The sequence below is a fragment of the Caloenas nicobarica genome, chromosome Z, assembly GCF_036013445.1.
Source record: "Caloenas nicobarica isolate bCalNic1 chromosome Z, bCalNic1.hap1, whole genome shotgun sequence".
In the NCBI taxonomy this organism is placed as follows: Eukaryota; Metazoa; Chordata; class Aves; order Columbiformes; family Columbidae; genus Caloenas; species Caloenas nicobarica.
In genome coordinates this window covers 56,150,513-56,172,689 of record NC_088284.1, presented here as the reverse complement: position 1 = coordinate 56,172,689, position 22,177 = coordinate 56,150,513, and the positions used below count along the sequence as shown (strand labels likewise).

Here is a 22,177-nt window from a genome sequence, read left to right as displayed (position 1 = left end):
ACAGGAACAATTTTTGGTTGTTCTTTTTTTACATTCAGAGTTCATGACTGCTCTATTAAAGTTCATACCACCCTCTGTCCAATTTCCAAAGAGCACAGACAAAAACCTATGGTTAAATATACCTCCTGATGCATGGGCTAACCTGTATTTCACGTCTGTTGGAAAAGCCTATCTCCCAATTTTTTGAAATCTACTTCTATGTCTTTTAATGTTTTCATTCATTTGAAGAGTAAGAATAGGTAAAATGGTATTTTATAGAAAATTTTATTAAATAAAAATCAAGTTCAGAGAAGGAAAGCTGGGTTTATGCAAACTTGTCACTTTGGACTTCGACCAGGAATTTCCCTCACGAATTCTAGTTTTCTTTGTTTGTGATTTGATTTTTAAAAAATTTTTCTATCCTGATGTAACTGTATCAATGAATGTGGTAGGTACTGATTTAAAGTTTCGACAAAATATGTTCTTAAGGAATAAAAAGCAAAAAAAAATTGCAATGTATAGTGCAAAATAATGCTAACATTCATTTGTTTAAGCAGACATAAATTTGAATGACTGTGTTCCTCTGTTGCATGTTTAAATATATTGGATGAATGATGTACATGTTTTTGAAACTTGGCATTCAAATAGCTTTCCTAAAGCCTTTCTTGTCTGACCAAAATTGAATTATGCTTCTTTTCTGTGGCCAATATTTGGAGTAAAAATTAGGAAAAGTTACAAAAAATATTGTCCCCATGTCTGTACTAATAAACCTTGAGTTTCTACTAGGTTTTGCTCTAGGAAAATGACAGTTGTGTCTTGGAGTACCAATATTTCTATATGTAATTAGTTTAAATATAACATAAAAGCAACAGACGCAAGATGAAATAGACAATTATCCACTTCATAGGTGCATTAAACTGCAAATCAAGGCCATGCTTAGAGTCTGGTCTTCGTCTCCTTTCTTTTAGTATTCTTTTTTTTGTTTTTCTTGGGCTGTTTTGAATGCTTAAGGCAATCAAAGGAAGAATGTGATCTAAGGAAGAGAAAGGCAACAAAATACATCAGAAAAGTGTACATAGTTGCTGTTCATGCAAGAATGTTAAAGGAGTTTATCTATCTTTTTTTAAATTTCTGTGAAAATAGGCTCTCATTGTCAGTGGTCAAAGGAAATATTATTTGGGAAATCTAAAGTTTGTAATGACATTTGGTTTGTATTTGTGGGATAGATGTACTGGAGAAACTGCTGAGAGCCACATGCCTCTGGATATTAACCGTGGAGAGTATGAGATGGTCTAAATTCGGATCTTGGGCACCTCTATATATATCCTCTGTCTTTTCTCCTAAACTCCACTATGCAGTCATACTCATTGCACATGGACTATAATAACACCCAAGGGCATCCTGCTTACTCTCTATGAGGTATTTATTCAAGATTTGCTAACTTCTTTCCTTTTCCCCATGGTTATGTCAACTAATATATTGTTAGTATTATCTTTGCATATAAGGTATTGTTCAGCTGTCCCAAGCACAGCAACATAATATAGTTAAGAAGTGGATGGCAAGTGAAGTAATAGATTTCAAGGCCACAAGTTGCTACAGTAACGAACTGCAGAATTTTCTCAAGCGGTTTCTGTTTCAAGTTTGTAATTTCCTGTTGGAACCAAGAGTGGCTTTTAGAAGAGGTATCAAGGCTTAATATAAAGATATCAGCTGAAAAAGAATGTAAAATAATCCACTATTTAATTACCTCCACTATAGAAATACTATCTCTATAGCAGTTTTAGATTCCAGTTTCCACTTCTTGTTATGCCTTTGGCGGTTATATTTAAACTATATATATATATTTTTTTCTCACTGATTACTTAGAGCTGATTACTTACACTTCTGCTTGTAGTGAATTTGAATTAATTGAGCTTCTCTAGTCTTTCACTGGGAGACACATTCCTAAGATAATCCTTATATTGTATTTCTTTTAATCCTTTCTGGTTTGCCAACAGCTTTTTGTTTTGTTTTGGTTTGTTTGTTTAGTTTGGTTTGGGTTTTTTTCTTTTTAAGTATGAACAGCTGCAGCTCAACAGGCTACTAGAGGACAGCAGAGAGTAAAAAGAGGACAGAGTGTGAATCTATGAAAAAGCTGAAAATCTCCTGACATACAGATCAAATTGAAGCTTTAAGATTGATATGAGATGGCAATGTTTCTTGTTGTACACCAGATGGGTTGCAGCTGTGGAGAAAAGGGCCGAGAAAGCAAATAAGTGAAAGTAAGCATGCTGTAGGATGGAGTGCTGCTTGTAGACGACCTTAGGGAAGACAAGTGTTTTGTCTTGATAGTTTTGGTTAAATCTCAGTTGGATATAAGCACAAGGTGGTCTTTTCTTATTCTATTTATTTTGATATAATGGTAAGATTATCTTATTCTTAGAAATGAGTGATAGTGCTTCAGATTTTTGGAAAAATGGGTAAAGCTGATGATTTGTTGTTGCTTTTGCTGTTCTAATATAATTCTGCCTTTAAACTTAAGCAATATTTACACAGATGTGCAGACAATTTTCATTTCTTATTCTTTCTCCTCGGTCTCATCTCTGCTACACAGCACAGGATGGGATTTATGTCCCTAGGAATGTATTTCTCTTTATGAATTAACATTGGAAATCCTGATGAGAATTTGTGTCTTCTGCCTTCATTTTACTAAATGCATAGTAAGAATCTTACTGAGATAGCTATAATATGTTAACGAGTCTTTCAGGCTTGGGGAACACTTCTTGAATTCAGAGATTTTGTTTTGAAAAGACCACAAGAACCAAATCAATAGTGAAATGTTGTTGAAAGGAGCTTTATGATCTTTTATGGAAGACTAAGAAGTCTAATTTGGGCTACTAAACACCAGAACAGCCTCAAATGCAATCTGCTTCTCCCTCAAAGAGGAAGAACATTGTCACTAACTGCTCTTTCAGCTTGCTTTACGAATAGGATTAGAGGGACTTACAGAATATGGAAAAGTAAAAAGGCCATAATTTAGTTATGGAAGAAAGATACCTTAAATGTCTTTTCAAAATACAGGAAAAGAGGTAAGCGATTTCTTTTTCTCTACGGCTCATATTCAGGATGAATTTACATGGCAATTACTGGAGACAAATAATTAAATAGGATGTTCTAAGTTTGACTGACAGGAAATATTTATGGAGAATGTATAACCATCTGAAATAAATGTTTGTGATATTTAATTCTGTGATTTCTGCTTATAATTGGATTATGATATATAGACCCTAGTGAACAGTTAGAGAACCATAAAACAAAGCTGAGCTTCCCCACATTCCCCTGCCCGGCTACCCCGAGCTTGACTACAAATAGGAGGTATCTTATAATTTAATTATAAGGAACTCTAGGGACCATTTAATTACACTACAATGATATTTTTGCAAATAAAAACATCTCCTGGCACATTGCGTGAACTCCTCCCAACCCCTTTTCTCCCTCTTTATTTCTATGTTTACTCGGGCAGGTAAGCAAGTTTCAGCTGTATGAGATAAAGGTTGGAAGAAAACAATGAGCATGTCCAGTCCGTATAATACACATACCCATGCCCTGCACAGGCTGCTGCTTGTTATAGCCTGGAATGTCCAGAAATTCAGGTCCTCTTATTGACAAAATATCACTCACTGCCTGACAAGCCAGGTAAAGCAAATCTTATAGTTCAGTGGTGTGCTACAGTACATGTTTTGAGCAATCACTGGTTCTAGACTAAAAGGTAAAGCCACAATAGTGATACTAAAGGGGAAAAAAATCACTGAAGCAGTAGAGTAAATCTCTGAAACAGTGCAAAAGAGCAATCATTAGAGCAGTAAGAGTAGCAGACTTCCAGCTCACCAAAGCAGTTTAAGAAGCGATTGCAGAAAATGTGAGGGAAAAGTAGACTGGAAAGGTAGAAAGCTGCTGTGAGAGTTCACGATCTAGAGTCAGACAGCTGTAAGATGTAGAGATGGAATACATTTTATGGAGCATATGTGATTCCATTAAGTCATGACATCCAAACATTATTAAAGTAGCTATAAACACAGAAACTATAATTATTGATGGTGCTGTGGACATCATATTCTCTTTTGTTGTGTAATCAGAACATCCTAATAAAATTGCTTCTTGTATTCTTGTCTGTCTTTTTGCCTCATGGTTAGTACAAACATTTTGAGGAGCATGAAGCACGTTGAGAACTATTTGGCCTAGGTATCGTTACATTGGTGTTTCATTGTTTTCCTCCTTTATGGGGACGCGTATTTGAAGTTAAGAACTTCATTTGTTTTCATGTAGCTTGTTTTCCAAATGTAACAAAAGAGACCACTTGATGCATACAGAATTTAAACCACTGTAAAAAACTCAAATAAAACGTCTTTAGTTAATGTTGTCCACCTCTTCCTGTTTAGGATATGCTGTTTGGTGTCACCTAGCAAAAATCTTAATGAACTTGAACCCCTGAATATCTGCACACACGTTTAGTCTCTTCACTACCACAGGATAACCTTGCTGCCCTGACACCTTCTGCATGTGAGGCATGTAGCTGCTATTTCTGTTAATCTTCTCAATGCCAACTTTTAAGTGCTTCACATTCAGTCATAAGACAATACTTCACACATACATAATTAGCATGATTAGTAAGTCTGGTGATAAAGGAAGCTGATACGTGCATGGTGTGATAGGCCATATCTTCTCAAGGATTTTCTGTTTCTAATAGATTCGTTGTTTGTTTATACCTAAGAAAATACTGATGTCTCTTACAGAATCCTTGAAGTGGAATTTTCTTATTTTAAAATTCAAAATTATGTTTTTGTATTCATTATTAGTGCTTGTGTTCCGAAAGAACTCTCTTTATCTAAAAGAGTGATTGTTTAGGAAGATTTTTGTTTTTCTGATTTGGAAAATGCTTGTGAACTAGTTGCTTTTTTACAAGTTATGCTGTCTATTCAAAATTGCTATAAGAGAACAATTGATAGTCAACAGGGGTTGTAGACATAGTTGATATTCAGATTGGGAGTCTTGTCAGTACTAAACAACTCAGTAGCTTGGTGAGTACATGACTTAGTAAATGTGACGTGCATGTAACTGTCTTCAAGACAACATACTATACAAAGGCAACACATACTTTAAGTCAGTTCCACATATTCATGTAGAATCATGCTGAATCACGTGAATGAGCTTAAATCTTCAAATTTTATAGGAAAACACAAGTGTTTCAAAATCTGTCTTCCATGCATCTAGTCATCAAGCAGTCATAGTTGAAAGCTGTCTTACTTTAAATACTGTGTGATTACAATTTATGGGGACAATTAGAGTTTCACATCAGTTTAGACACCACAATTGACATTTTTTTTCTCAATGACACTTAAGGGATAACTTCAAGAGGTTTAGATAGAAAAGCTTCCAAAATGCTTAAAATCAGTATATTACTTATGTATTTTGGAATATATTACTCACAATTATTTCATTCAACTAAGGAATCTTTAGATTTTAGTAGTACTTGATAGGGTTGTAGGAAACACAGGAATTCTTGAAAAAATTAGCTTATTTTTCCTTTTTTGCTGGGGATGCTTACATGCAGTTTTCTTTAGAGAGAGACAAAGCTCCAAGTCTGGATACTAAGCTCATGGAATAAAAATAAATAATACGAGCCACTTACCTGTTGATGTCTTTTTCCTTTTAGTCTTTGATAAAAATAATAAAAAATCCTCAAATTCTTCCCATTTATCCCAGAAATCTTTGCGAAGGGCCAAATATTTCTTCTTTTCCTTATTTGAGAAGTTTTATCAAGTCAAATTCTTTCATCTCTCCTCCTGTCATTTATTAAATTCTTCTTTTAATGGTCCATGTGTATGCACAAGTTTGACTTCAGGTGCGTAATCCTGAAATCTTAATATGCAACTTTTTTCATAAACAATACAAAGAAGTTGACAGGTCTGAAAGGGGCTTGTGCGAAAAGATAATTAAGTGCTTTAGAGGGTGTCAAGAGTCAATAGCTAAGCACTGTCAGCATTCTGGAGTGTTACAGGCTATAATTAGATGGCATGGAGGTGTAAGGGATGTTTGGCAGCTTATTTCAGCATGATCTCCAGGGTAAAAATAAAGAGCTGCTTCTAAATGAGACACTATGAGTGAGGAGAGCAGGAAGATTAAAACCTCAGACATATTTTTTAGTGACTTACACAAATTGCTATTCTGTGAAGATGCCACTCTTTTCAACATTTCCATCCATCAGTCAGTTTTATCTTATGCCTTGAATTTCAATTATGAGGTCACTGGTACATTTACTTTTCTAATTTTCTAATTGTTTCTTAACTTGCACTCCCACTGGTTTCATTATGGCACTTAGTATGGTCTTTAATCAATAACATCATTTACAACAACACGTGTTGTTGTTACAAGAATTGGTAAACACTCTTAACCATGCTGATGCAGAAAAAAAGATACTGCCAGTTGCTACCAAACACTGAAAGTTGCTAAGAAAGCTTTAATAAATACAGACCCTGAAATCTTACTGTAGTATTTATGTGACAGAACCTATGTACATGACAACTTTTCAAGGAAAATAACTTTCTTTAATTTCTAAACATGCTGCGGTAAGGACAAAAATATTAACTGGTTTAGAAATTACCTAAAATTCCAGAAGAGGGCCACTAAGTTGGCAAAGTCTTTGGAGGGAAGCTGTATGAGGAGTGGCTAAAATCTCTTGGTTTGTGCAGCCTGGAGAAGATGAGACTGACAGGAGACCTCATTGTGGCTACAGCTTCCTCACAAGGGGAGGAGGAGCAGGTGCTGATCTCTTCTCTCTGGTGGCCAACAATAGAACCCAAGGGAATGACAGAAAGATGTGTCGGGGGAGGTTTAGGTTGGACATTAGGAAAAGGTTCTTCACCCAGAGGGCGGTGGAGCACTGGAACAGGCTCCCCAGGGAGTCAGTAAGAGCCCCAAGCCTGACTGTTCAAGAAGCAATTGGAGGACGCCCTCAGACACATGGTGTGAACTGCGGGGTTGTCCTACGCAGGGCCAAGAGTTGGACTCCATGATACTTGTGGGTCCCTTCCAACTCAGGGCATTCTGTGTTTCTATGATTCTATAAAATGGATTGAAAAGTAAACATAAATGGCTTTGACTACATGAGATGCTTGGGTTTCATGCAAGTAGTCCCAAAGCGGATGAGACAAAAGGACTTTCACATCATGATATGTTATCTCTATTTGTACACATGCCTTTGAAGACCTGATCCTACGTGAAACTGAGTAGGAAATTGACTTACAAAATTACTTGAGTAAAATTTTAAAAAGAACCTATTTGATTTAACTATTTCTATTTAAATAATTATGTAATAAGACTTGCTGGTTACTTGATTACTGAACTGTATGCTCTGTAAATGTAATAATTTACTTCCTTTCTCTTTCACTCATGCACTACTAAATCCTCCCCCTTGCATTAATACAGCACCAACCACCTCAAAATCCCAAGGATTTTTATTGTTGTTCAAGATAAAATATGTTATAGCTACTCCTCAGAAATGCTAGAAGCTCAGATTTTGTTCTGAAAAATAATTCCTACTCTATTTTATGTTTTTGACTGTAACCAGTTTTCTACATCTAGTTTTGTAATTAAAGGTTAGCTACATAAGAGTTCATGTGATTACAGTTATAATTACTAAAATATCAGTTGGCCACATTTCCATTAGCATTCTACTTGGTAGTTAGAAATAAGCAGAAATAAAATATTAGGACTTTTAAAGCAGGAGATTACCAATTAGTGGAATTCTCCAATGGCACAGAATAATTATTAATTATCATCGTCACCATTATTCATAAAGCAAAATGTCTCTGGGATACCTGTGTTCTTCCTTCCTGCACTGTTCTCCAATGTCAGCCTTATCTGCTGTCAAATTCTGAAGCAATATTTTTATTAACTAAAAAGCTGACTGTGTAGCAAATGAAGAGTTAATACTGCAGGAAAGTCATGGAATGGAGCTGAGTTTTGTTTGGAGGAAGATTTTTCACCTTTTTCTTCTTCTAGACATTTCACAAAGTATTTAAAATGACAGCCTCACTGGAGTGCTCCCTTAGCATATTCTGATCATACCTCTCTCCTAGCTGCATACTTACATTGCTTATAAATAATCAAGAAATGTTGGAAGATCTGTTTAAAAAAAAAAAAATCGTTAGCTACTAAGCCACAGGAATTTCCTGAAAATGGTCTGAGAGAAATAATCACATTTTTACATTCATATTAAACAAGTTATAAAAGCATTTAGTGCACTGATGGGATTCTAACAGGAAGACAAGCTGGTGGCCTCATTTTTGTTCCCTGCTCTGCTAGAAATTTTCTGTTTGTTATTAACATGCTCTTTCTAGGCTGGAGCTCCAAGAGCACAGAACCTGCTAATTTGACTTTAAACTTACCTGTTGCTCAAGGCTGGTTGTACTTGATGTCTGAGAGCACCAAAAGATGTATGCTAGGTCTCCTGAGTTACATGACTAGGCGCTATTAGGTAGGTCCTCCTTTTGCTCATCCAAGCTATGTTCTCTTCAATGTGTCACCAGAGGTCTATCCAAGACCTCACCACCTGCCACATTGCCTGAGCTATTCAATAACAAGCAATCAATTATAGAAACACTTCTTTCTGCAGCTTTTGTTAGAGAGATTTGATCTTTCTTGATCCTTGAAATCAGGAGATTAGGTGGTTTTCTTTGGAAGAGGATTTAGTGCCATGAAAGCCCACTGGCATGGATTAAGAGCCACAGAAGGATGAGATTTTAACTGCTTTCTCAGAAGAACTTTCTTCTGGGTACTCAAGCCAGCCAAGTGCTTGAAATCTCTGCAGTTTGTTGTGAAGGCCGTTCTGTGACACTCCCCTACCCTCACCTCTTATATTCCTGTATACCAAACTCGATAATGAAAACACTTTGAAAGTTCTCCTCTGATAAGGGATTTTATGCACATGAATTTTTACACAAGTGACTTTTTATGGAAATAAAAAATACGTGTCCCTGAGAGCGGCCTCACAGTCACAGGCCCTGGTTGTCTGGGGGATTTTAACTTCCCTGATGTTTGCTGGAAGGACTACTCAGCAAGCCAGCCTCAGTCTAGGAGGTTCCTCCAGTGCATTGATGATAACTTTTTGATACAAATGGTGGAGGAGCCAAGTAGGAGAGGTGCACTGCTGGATCTCATCCTCACTAACAAGGAGGGTCGAGTTGAAGCAGGAAAGGTTGAGGGCTGCCTTGGTTGCAGCAACCATGAAATGGTGGAGTTCAGGATCTCGTGTTGCAGGAATGGAATAGCAAGCAGAATTGCAACCCTGGACTTCAGCAGGGCCAACTTTGGCCTTTTCAAACAATTGCTAGGGGAAATCCCGTGGGCAAGGCTGCTTGAAGGTAAAGGGATCCAAGATTGTCGGTTAGCATTCAGGGACTGCTTCTACCAAGCTCAGGATCAGAGCATTCTGACACGTAGGAAGTCAAGAAAGGGAGCCAGGAGACCTGCATGGTTAAACAAGGAACTGCTGGGTAAGCTCAAGTGGAAGAGGAGAGTTTACAGATCATGGAAGGAGGGGCTGACCACTTGGGAACAATATAAGGCTGTTGTCAGAGGATGCAGGGAGGCAACTAGGAAAGCTAAGGCCTCCTTAGAATTAAACCTGGTAAGAGGGGTCAAGGACAACAGAAAGAGCTTCTTCAAATACAGGGCAGATAAAACTAACACCAGAGGCAATGTAGGCCCACTGATGAATGGGGTGGGTGCCCTGGTGACAGAAGATACAGAGAAGGCAGAGTTACTGAATGCCTTCTTTGTCTACTCTGCCGGAGGCTGTCCTGAGGAGCCCCGTACCCCTGAGGCCCCAGAGGAAGGCAGGGCAATGGAGGAGTTTACCTTAGTTGATGAGGACTGGGTTAGGGAGCAATTAAGCAATCTGGACATCCATAAATCCATGGGTCCAGATGGGATGCACCCGCAGGTGGTGAGGGAGCTGGCTGAAGTCATTGCTGGACCACTCTCCATCATCTTTGCCAAGCCCTGGGAAATGAGACAGGTGCCTGAGGACTGGAGAAAAGCAAATGTCATTCCAGTCTTCAAAAAGGGCAAGAAGGAGGACCCGGGCAACTATAGACCAGTCAGCCTCACCTCCATTCCTGGGAAAGTGATGGAACACCTTATCCTTGGTGCCATCTCAAGGGATATCAAGGATAAGAGGGTCATCAGGGATAGTCAACATGGCTTCACCAAGGGGAAGTCGTGCTTGACCAACCTCATAGCCTTTTATGAAGACGTAACAAGGTGGATTGACGATGGCAGAGTGGTGGACGTGGTCTACCTTGACTTCAGTAAAGCATTTGACACAGTCTCCCACAGCATCCTCACAGCTAAACTGAGGAAGTGTGGTCTGGATGATTGGGTAGTGATGTGGACTGCGAACTGGCTGAAGGAAAGAAGCCAGAGAGTCGTGGTCAATGGGGCGGAGTCTAGTTGGAGGCCTGTATCTAGTGGAGTGCCTCAAGGGTCAGTTCTGGGACCAATACTATTCAATATATTCATCAATGACTTGGATGAGGGAATTGAGTGTACTATCAGCAAGTTTGCTGATGACACCAAGCTGGGAGGAGTGGCTGACACGCCAGAAGGCTGTGCTGCCATCCAGCGAGACCTGGACAGGCTAGAGAGTTGGGCGGGGAAAAAATTAATGAAATATAACAAGGTAAAGTGTAAAGTCTTACATCTGGGCAGGAACAACCCCAGGTTCCAGTATAGGTTGGGGAATGACCTAATAGAGAGAAGTGTAGGGGAAAGGGACCTGGGGGTCCTGGTGGACAGCAGGATGACCATGAGCCAGCACTGTGCCCTTGTGGCCAGGAAGGCCAATGGCATCCTGGAGTATATTAGAAGGGGGGTGGTTAGTAGGTCGAGAGAGATTCTCCTTCCCCTCTACTCTGCCCTGGTGAGACCACATCTGGAATATAGTGTCCAGTTCTGGGCCTCTCAGTTCAAGAAGGATAGGGAACTGCTGGAGAGAATCCAGCGCAGGGCAACAAAGATGATTAAGGGAGTGGAGCATCTCCCTTATGAGGAAAGGCTGAGAGAGCTGGGTCTCTTTAGTTTGGAGGAGACTGAGGGCTGACCTCATTAATGTTTATAAATATATAAAAGGTGAGTGTCATGAGGATGGAGCCAGGCTCTTCTTGGTGACAGCCAATGGTAAGACAAGGGGTAATGGGTTCAAACTGGAACACAAGAGGTTCCACTTAAATTTGAGAAGAAACTTCTTCTCAGTGAGGGTGACAGAACACTGGAACAGGCTTCCCAGGGAGGTTGTGGAGTCTCCTTCCCTAGAGATATTCAAAACCCGCCTGGATGCCTTCCTGTGTAGCCTCGTCTAGGTGTTCCTGCTCTGGCAGGGGGATTGGACTAGATGATCTCTTGAGGTCCCTTCCAATCCCTAACATTCTGTGATTCTGTGTGATTCTGTGGTTCTGTGATGTTCCAGTAAAGTATTGTAAGGAGAGAATGACTAGGTATAATTTAATGAGACTTGCTAAACAAATTAAGAGGTCATACAAAGATGCTGTTGTGGAAATTTAATAGTTATGATGTGAGAAACAATATAACATCATGAATCAATACCAGACAAAAGAAAGTAAGCAAAGAGTGAGATTTAACTGGCAGTAGGTGTTGATAGCACAGGGATTCCATACTGAGGTTCTATGTAATGCTCTAAGCACATATACAATCAAAGGGGAATGTGATTAATGAAATAGTACAGTTCCAAGTCATAAGAATGACTTGGGTGTTTCCAAGGTCTGTGAGAAACTTCAGAACTGTCTGATCATACTACGTGACTTTTAAATCTCATAAACAGGATGATATAAATAGTATGTTACCATTGTAAAAAACTAAAAACTCCAATTTTCTAGCAATATAGGTCTCCCCATCTCAAAAAGAATTTTGCTATAGTTAAAAGAGTTCAGTGAAACAGAAGTCTGTCAAGGGAGTTGAAAGGCACTTTAGAGAGACTGGAAAATGTTTTTGGTTTTGGCTTTTTTTTTTAATCTTAGGAAATGAAGGAGAAGAAACACGGTAAATGTCAAAATATAGGAAATGTTAGAGAAGAAATATCAGAGGATATTCAGTTCCCTATTGCATAGCTCAATGACGAGAGATCAGTCAAGAAAGCAAAATAATTTGTCAGTTAAAGACATCAACACATATTTATGAATGCAGTGGTCCACACAACATCTTTGTGGTGAATAATTTTGTGTAAGTCTAAAAGAATTTGCAAGTTATATGACAACAGAAATGCTCAGAATTCTATACTTTTTGGGAGGTATTATACATGAATTCTGCAGGGTGGAAGAGCATACCTAAACAAGGAGATTAGGGCATATAGAGTTGGTGCAAATTATTCCATGTCTGCCGAAAATGAACTATTCTCCTTTCTCTGAAACTTTCAGAACTAGGCAGTGTCCAAAATAGAATAGATTTCAGTACAATTTATATTCTGTTGAAATCAAGGGCACAGTCTTTTAGATTTTATATTCTTAATTCTGCTTTCTGAATAACAATACAATTTTCCATAACTTGATTTATATCTCAAATACTCAGTCAAGAAATTAAATGTACATTTATCTTACTTTTGTGATTTTGTGTCAATAGATACACACTGAGCTAAATCTCTCTTGTAGTGCTTTAATCTCCTGTAGGACTAACCCCAAAGTGATTTTGCAAGTAGGATTTAGGTTCCTAAATTATTTAGACGCCGTAAAAATTAGTTGACTTAATACATAAAATAATAATAATAAAAAATTTGACACAAAGAGGTATAAATAATTTGTTTCCAACATTAGGCAACATGGTTTTACTCAGCAATGCAACCCAGTATCTCTGGGAATTGCTTGTGTTCAGAATCTAGCTTTATTTTTCTTTTATATAAAAACCAGAAATAAATGTTAAAAAAACTAATCCAGAATGATTTCTCTAAACAGCTACAGGGTGAGAAACTATTATACCTTAATGTTTACAATGTTTTGTAAGCTGCAGAAGAAAAATAAAAACGAAGCCCAAAACACCCCAAAGCCCTCTCTGACAGTTATAGAAAAAAATTAAAGACCAAGATTTTAAATTACACCTCTTGACATGAATAATTAATAAGAACAGAGATGGCATAATTTATTTTGTATATATGAGCGTAATACAATAAGTAAATTTGACTTATCTGGGAGTTTGATTGCTGTGTTTGCAATTCCGCCATAGTTGGATCAGATGGGGTGACATGGGTCATTGCGGGGGGCAACGAGAGGAAGTGGTCTGAGTCAGGTGACCACGAATTGACCAATTGGAGTATTCCATCCCATTCATGACTTCCTGGATTTAAAAGGTGGACCCGAAGGACTCTCTCTCTCTCTTCTGCTGGGTCTCCTGCTGCTTTGGTTCGTCTCTGTGTTTTTCTGCTGTCCCTGCAAGCTGAGGCCTCGTGACAAACTGAATCTAGTTCTGGTTGGCTGAAGGATCCTGCCAGATGGGCTGCTGGGAATTGCAAGACTGATTCTGTAATATTTGTTCTGCTTTATTTTTCTCTATGTTTATTTAGTAGCATTAGTAAAACGTTTTCAAATTTTCCAGCTTTCTTCTCTCTGTTCTTCTTTTCCTTTCCTCTCAAAATTGCCTGTCCTTAGTGAAAAAGGGGGAGGAGAGGGGGGACTGAAAACGGGAGGGGGGAAGAGTATTAAGGAAAATACATCTGCCGCGGTTTTTGATTGTCTCCCCGCGATCAAACCACGACTGATAATTGGTGGAGAATGTGGGCAAAACTGGGGCTCAAGAAATAGTTAATATTTTGGCACTAAAAAGGGGTGGGGCTGCCCGCGCCTGGCGCGTTTCTCTTTGTCTGGCGGCCACGTGTTTGTGCTCAGCGTTGCGCGGCGCGGCCACGAGGTGGCGCTGCCTGCCGTGTCTTTGTGCGCAGCTCGGCTCAGCACAACCACGTGGTGCGGCTTGGCTCGGCGTGAAATTTGGAGATCTTTTGGGCTCTTAAAAGTGGTCAGACGTACCTTTCAATTTTCTTGGCATGGTGCCAACTCATAGAGTTATAAAACTTGTGGGTCTGGGTGCTTAGGATATTATTTAGTGGTATTAAGGCAGAAGTGAATTAAATTGGTTTGAAAATGCTGTGGTATAATTTGTATCCGTTATTTTCTGCTTTATGGACTGCAATACCCAATTTATGTTGGCTGTTTCTTGGGAATAGAATCTTATATAACAACAAAGAACTGGGCAATGCTTATGATTGTACTGGGTGGTTTGGCATTGGCTTACTTTATGATATTGCGACTGATAATGAGTTTCTATTCATTTCTGCTTTACTTTGAGAAACCTCCGAGAGAGATAAAATCCAGCTATGTGTTTGCTAAATGGGCTAGCGAGTCTTTAGAAAGGTTGACTAACCATACTTTCGCCTTCTCGTTTGAGCAGATTACCGACGTTTTTGAGTGCTTTGAATATCCGTGGAGTTTTGATAGAACTATAACAGTGTTCTCTGCCATGACGAATTTGCTAGTATTAATACTAGTGTTAAGAGAAATTAGATTAAATTGGAAGTTTATGTCCATTTTGAGCAAAGAGAGTTGCACGGTGTCTGTTGAAGCTGGAAGGGCAGCTGAAGCTGCAGCTGCAGCCACTGCGCCCCCAGTCGCAGACACCACGACTACACAGGCTCAAGCCCCTTCCTCGATCGTGGATGATGTTGCTTGTCCAAAGGCTAACAGGGCCCCTCCTTCCTCAAACACGGGGCATAGTTGCTGTTGCAACAATAACAACCCCTGTGATAATGGTGAGCCCTTATCAGCATCAGTTGCCGGTTGTAAGAAAGTCACTAGAAAGGCTACTTGTACTGCAGATGATGGCAACAGGCCAGACTCATCCCAAGGGGCATCATCAAGGGAGGAAGTGACCACTGCTTGGTCCTTTTCTCCAGGTGAGCTGAGAGATCTGCGAAAAGACTATAGTCGTCGTGATGGCAAGAATATTGTAACCTGGATGCTACGATGCTGGGATAATGGGGCTGAAATGATAGAACTGGAGGGCGGAGAAGCAAACCAGCTGGGATCTCTATCAAAGGATTCCACCTTTGATAGGGCAATTGCAAGTGAGCACAACTCTGCTACCCTCTGGACCCGACTCCTGACAGCGACAGCTATGAAAACAAGATTTTGTCACAAGGATGACTGTCAATGCACATCAGGGAAATGGAATACTATGGAGAGAGGTATCCAGTTCCTGAGAGAATTAGCTGTGCGAGAGATCATCTGTTTTGGGCCAAACAGCCAGGAGGGGATACACCCAGATAGAATCAAGTGTACATGATCTATGTGGTGCAGATTAGTACAAAGTGCACCACCTTCATATGCTAAGTCATTGGCAGGAATGGTCTTGTCAACTGGTGGTAGACAAAGTGTTTCTGGCGTGATTGAGCAGCTCCAGGAATTTGAGGACAGCCTTGCTGGTTCTCTACGGGCTTGTGTCTCTGCTGTGGAGAAACTGTGTGAAAAATCTGATGACCAGTTTGAAAAGCTGTTGCAAGAAATCAAAGTACTCAGAGAAGACACACACGCTTCATGAACCAATGTTGCAGCTATTAGGAAAAGGTGTTTCCAATCTCTGGAGAGAGAACAGAGGCAGACCAGCACCAGAAGTTCACTGTGGTCCTTCCTACATGAGCAGGGAGAAGATATGAATAAGTAGCATAAAAGATCTACTTCAGAACTTCAAGAACGAGTACGTGAGTTAAAAGGGAAAACTCCTAGGAAAAGGGCTGCCCCAGTTTACAGAAGGGACAGAAGAGATTCTGATGCTCGTGAAGGAACCTCTAATTCACACTCAGAGACTGTGCAAGACAGAGATTAGTGGTGTCCTGCCTCCAGTCACGCGGAGGAAAGGGATAACAGAGTTTATTGGACTGTACAGATACGATGGTCTGGTACAACGCACCCCCAGGAGTACAAGGCTTTGGTGGACACTGGTGCTCAGTGCACGATAATTCCTTCAGATTATAAAGGAACACAATCCATCAATATTTTTGGAGTGATTGGGGGATCCCAGGAACTGACTGTTGCAGAGGCTGAAATGAGCCTAACTGGAAAAAACTGGCAAAAGCATCCCATTGTGACTGGCCCAGATGCTCCGTGCATTCTTGGCATAGACTACCTCAGGAGAGGGTATTTTAAGGACCCAAAAGGGTATAAGTGGGCATTTGGTATAGCATCTGTGGACACTGAGAAAATTGAACAGCTGTCTGATTTGCCTGGTCTTTCAGACGACCCTTCTGTTGTAGGACTGCTGATGGTTGATGATCAGCAGGTGCCAGTTGCTACCACGATGGTGCATCGTCGACTATATTGCACCAGCCGGGACTCTTTGATTCCTATTCAGAAATTGATTCATCAACTAGAAAGCCAGGGTGCGATCAGTAAGACTCGCTCACCTTTTAATAGCCCAATTTGGCCAGTGCATAAGTCTAGTGATGAGTGGAGACTAACAATAGACTATTGTGGCCTGAATGAGGTTACACCACCGTTGAGTGCTGCTGTACCTGATATGCTAGAACTGCAATTTGAACTGGAGTCAAAGGCAACCAAGTGGTATGCCACAATTGACATTGCTAATGCATTTTTCTCTATCCCTTTAGCAGCAGAATGCAGGCCGCAGTTTGCTGTCACCTGGAGGGGCATCCAGTACACGTGGAATCCCTTGCCCCAGGGGTGGAAACACAGTCCTACCATCTGCCATGGACTGATCCAAACCACGCTGGAAGAAGGTAAATCTCCAGAACACTTGCAGTATATTGATGACATCATCGTATGGGGCGACACAGAGAAAGAAGTCTTTGAGAAAGGTGAGAGAATAATTCATATTCTTTTGGATGCTGGTTTTGCCACAAAACGTAGTAAGGTCAAGGGACCTGCACAAGAGATCCAGTTTTTAGGAGTAAAATGGCAAGATGGTCGGTGTCAGATCCCAATGGAGGTGATCAACAAAATTTCAGCTATGTCTCCACCTGCTAATAAGAAGGAGACACAGACTTTCTTGGGTGTTGTAGGTTTTTGGAGAATGCATATTCCCAACTACAGCCAGATTGTGAGCCCTCTCTATCGAGTGACTCATAAAAAGAACCAATTTGAGTGGGGACCAGAACAATGACAAGCCTTTGAACAAATTAAGCGTGAGATAACTCATGCGGTGGCTCTTGGACCAGTTCGGACTGGATTAGATGTTAAAAATGTGCTCTACACTGTGGCCGGAGATAATGGTCCTACCTGGAGCCTCTGGCAGAAGGCACCAGGAGAAACCCGAGGTTGACCCTTAGGTTTTTGGAGTTGGGGATACAAAGGATCGGAGGCCAATTATACTCCAAGTGAAAAGGAAATACTTGCAGCTTATGAGGGAGTCCTAGCAGCTTCAGAAGTGATTGGTACTGAAGCATAGCTCCTTCTGGCACCTTGACTGCCAGTGCTGAGCTGGATGTTTAAAGGGAAGGTTCCCTCCACGCATCATGCAACCGATGCTACGTGGAGTAAATGGATTGCATTGATCACGCAACGAGCTCGAATTGGGAGTCCCAATTGCCCAGGGATCTTAGAAGTGATTACGGACTGGCCAGAAAGTAAAGGCTTTGGGATGTCCCCAGAGGAGGAGAAAGTAACACGTGCTGAAGAAGCACCACTGTATAATACCCTTTCAGAGACTGAAAAATGGTATGCCCTGTTCACAGATGGATCCTGCTGTCTTGTAGGAAAACATCGAAGGTGGAAAGCTACTGTGTGGAGTCCCATACGACGAGTCACAGAAGCCACTGAAGGACAGGGTGAATCTAGTCAGTTTGCAGAAGTGAAAGCCATCCAGTTGGCCTTGGACATTGCTGAACGAGAAAAGTGGCCAATACTTTATACTGACTGATGGATGGTAGCAAACACCTTGTGGGGGTGGCTACAGCAATGGAAGAAAAACAACTGGCAATGCAGAGGTAAACCCATTTGGTCTGCCACACTGTGGCAAGACATTGCTGCTCAGCTAGATAGCCTGCCTGTGAAAGTTCGTCATGTAGATGCTCATGTGCCTAAAAGTTGAGCCACCGAGGAACATCGAAACAACCAACAAGCAGATCAAGCTGCTAAGATTCAAGTAGCTGAAGTGGATTTGGACTGGCAACATAAAGGTGAACTCTTCTTAGCAAAGTGGGCCCACGATGCTTCAGGTCATCAAGGTCAGGATGCAACCTATAAATGGGCTCGTGATCGAGGGGTGGACTTAACTATGGACACTATTTCACAGGTTATTCATGAAAGTGACACTTGCGCCGAAATCAAACAAGCTAAAAGGTTAAAGCCTCTATGGTATGGGGGGCGATGGTTAAAGTATAAATATGGAGAGGCTTGGCAGATTGATTATACTACACTTCCACAAACACATCAAGGTAAGCGCTATGTACTTACAATGGTAGAAGCAACCACCGGATGGTTGGAAACATATGCTGTACCCCATGCTACAGCCCAAAATATGATCTTGGGCCTTGAGAAGCAAGTCCTTTGGCGACATGGTACACCGGAAAGAATTGAATCAAACAATGGTACTCATTTCAAAAACAGTCTTATAGACAACTGCGCCAAAGAACATGGTATTGAGTGGGTATATCCCATTCCATATCATGCACCAGCTTCTGGGAAAATCGAAAGGTACAATGGTTTGTTAAAAACTACACTAAAATCACTGGGTGGTGGAACCTTTAAAAACTGGGATTCACATTTAGCAAAAGCCACTTGGTTGGTCAACACTAGAGGATCAACTAATCGAGCCGGGTCTGCACAATCAGAAATTCTACGTACTGTAGAGGGAGATAAAGTCCCTGTAGTCATGAAAAATATGTTAGGAAAGGCAGTTTGGGTCACTCCTACCTCAGGCAAAGGCAAGCCCATTCGTGGGATTGTTTTTGCCCAAGGTCCTGGTAGCACCTGGTGGGTGATGCTTAAAGATGGAGAAGTTCAATGTGTACCTCAAGGGGATTTGATTTTAGGTGAAAATAGTCAAGACTGAACTGCATGATGTTAATTGCCATACTAACAGCGTCTAATAAGTGTCTTTCAGATCAAGACAGTGGTGATGGAACCAGAGCTAGTTTCTTGGAGCGGCGCCTGACAACTTCTTCGAAGTTGATGTCTTTAACCCAGAAACAGTGGTCATGAGATGTACTAGATGTGTGATAAGTGAATTTAAATGAGCTTTTCCAAAGGATGGTCCATGGACTAAGAGAATGATGAGCTACACCTGCATATATATATATGTATATAGTTGCTGTAATTAATTAGATCGCCTTGATAGATTGTATTAATTAGGTTGTGTTGATGAGGTTTAAATATGCCGTGAATGGTATGTTATAAGGGGTGGAATGTCCTGGGTCATTGAGGGGGAGCAACAAGAGGAGGTGGTCTGAGACAGGTGACCACAAATTGACCAATTGGAGTATTCCATCCCATTCATGACTTCCTGGATTTAAAAGGTGGACCCGAAGGACTCTCCCTCTCTTCTGCTGGGTCTCCTGCTGCTTTGGTTCGTCTCTGTGTTTTTCTGCTGTCCCTGCAAGCTGAGGCCTCGTGGCTGTCCCTGCAAGCTGAGGCCTCGTGACAAACTGAATCTAGTTCTGGTTGGCTGAAGGATCCTGCCAGATGAGCTGCTGGGAATTGCAAGACTGATTCTGTAATATTTGTTCTGCTTTATTTTTCTCTATGTTTATTTAGTAGTGTTAGTAAAACATTTTCAAATTTTCCAGCTTTCTTCTCTCTGTTCTTCTTTTCCTTTCCTCTCAAAATCGCCTGTCCTTAGTGAAAAAGGGGGAAGAGAGGGGGGGCAGAAAACAGGAGGGGGGAAGAGTGTTAAGGAAAATACATCTGCCGCGGTTTTTGATTGTCTCCCCACGATCAAACCACGACACCTCTCAAAATTTCCTGTCCTTAGTGAAAAAGGGAGAGCAGGGGGGATGGAAAATGGGAGGGTTAAGGAAAATACATCTGCCATGGTTTTTGATTGTCTTCCTGCGATCAAACCACGACATGAGGAAAGGAAGAAGAAGAGAAGGTGAAAACAATGTTTGTATAATAGGCTTCCAGAAGAGCAGGAGATAAGACATGTTTAATACGATTTTAGACTTTTAAAGAAGACACACAGATATTACCCTTTCTAGGAAAATATTTTTTAAAATTTAGTTTTTCAGGTTTCAGAAGTTATAATTCATGGAAGCTGGTCATATTTTTCCTTTGACAAAGATCTTTTCTCATTTGTGGAGAAACTCCTAACTGCTGTTTATACCACTGATCTCATGAACCTGTTGTGAATTCCCTGTAAGTTTTTGGGTTCGTCCAGTTCTCTGAACTTGATTCTTTTATCAGCAGCAAGAAATATCCTGTATTTTAAAGCCTACATTTCTAAACAAATTCTGACAACCTGATTAAACCACAATCCAGTCAGAAGGTATAGGTGGAACTTCTTTTTAGGATCATTGACTTCAGCAGGGCCAACTTTGGCCTTTTCAAACAATTGCTGGAGGAAATCCCGTGGGCAAGGCTGCTTGAAGGTAAAGGGGCCCAAGATAGTTGGTTAACATTCAGGGACTGCTTCTACCAAGCTCAAGATCAGAGCATCCCAACGCGCAGGAAGTCAAGGAAGGGAGCCAGGAGACCTGTGTGGTTAAACAGGGAACTGCTGGGCAAACTCAAGTGGAAGAGGAGAGTTTACAAATCATGGAAGGAGGGGCTGACCACTTGGGAACAATATAAGGCTGTTGTCAGAGGATGTAGGGAGGCAACTAGGAAAGCTAAGGCCTCCTTAGAGTTAAACCTGGCGAGAGGGGTCAAGGACAACAGAAAGAGCTTCTTCAAATACATGGCAGATAAAACTAACACCAGAGGCAATGTAGGCCCACTGATGAATGGGGTGGGTGCCCTGGTGACAGAAGAGACAGAGAAGGCGGAGTTACTGAATGCCTTTTTTGTCTCTGTCTACTCTGCCGGAGGCTGTCCTGAGAAGCCCCGTACCCCTGAGGCCCCAGAGGAAGGCAGGGCAATGGAGGAGTTTACCTTAGTTGATGAGGACTGGGTTAGGGAGCAATTAAGCAATCTGGACATCCATAAATCCATGGGTCCAGATGGGATGCACCCGCAGGTGGTGAGGGAGCTGGCTGAAGTCATTGCTGGACCACTCTCCATCATCTTTGCCAAGCCCTGGGAAATGAGACAGGTGCCTGAGGACTGGGGGAAAGCAAATGTCATTCCAGTCTTCAAAAAGGGCAAGAAGGAGGACCCGGGCAACTATAGACCAGTCAGCCTCACCTCCATTCCTGGGAAAGTGATGGAACACCTTATCCTTGGTGCCATCTCAAGGGATATCAAGGATAAGAGGGTCATCAGGGACAGTCAACATGGCTTCACCAAGGGGAAGTCGTGCTTGACCAACCTCATAGCCTTTTATGAAGACGTAACAAGGTGGATTGACGATGGCAGAGCAGTGGATGTGGTCTACCTTGACTTCAGTAAAGCATTTGACACAGTCTCCCACAGCATCCTCACAGCTAAACTGAGGAAGTGTGGACTGGATGATCGGGTAGTAAGGTGGACTGCAAACTGGCTGAAGGAGAGAAGCCAGAGAGTCGTGGTCAATGGGGCGGAGTCTAGTTGGAGGCCTGTATCTAGTGGAGTGCCTCAAGGGTCAGTTCTGGGACCAATACTATTCAATATATTCATCAATGACTTGGATGAGGGAATTGAGTGTACTATCAGCAAGTTTGCTGATGACACCAAGCTGGGAGGAGTGGCTGACACGCCAGAAGGCTGTGCTGCCATCCAGCGAGATCTGGACAGGTTAGAGAGTTGGGTGGGGAAAAATTTAATGAAATATAACAAGGGAAAATGTAGAGTCTTGCATCTGGGCAGGAACAAGCCCAGGTTCCAGTACAGGTTGGGGAATGACCTATAAGAGAGCAGTGTAGGGGAAAGGGACCTGGGGGTCCTGGTGGACAGCAGGATGACCATGAGCCAGCACTGTGCCCTTGTGGCCAAGAAGGCCAATGGCATCCTGGGGTGTATTAGAAGGGGGGTGGTTAGTAGGTCGAGAGAGGTTCTCCTTCCCCTCTACTCTGCCC

At 41.2% G+C, this 22,177-nt stretch overlaps 1 long non-coding RNA gene across 1 annotated transcript; it reads left to right on the top strand.

Annotated features, from left to right (window-relative positions):
• The first annotated feature begins 1,330 nt into the window (after positions 1-1,330).
• Positions 1,331-19,779, top strand: LOC136001940 (uncharacterized). The gene is made up of 3 exons (XR_010607863.1): positions 1,331-1,398; positions 16,679-16,885; positions 17,762-19,779. It is a non-coding gene; the product is annotated as an uncharacterized LOC136001940 (long non-coding RNA).
• The last annotated feature ends 2,398 nt before the right edge of the window (positions 19,780-22,177 follow it).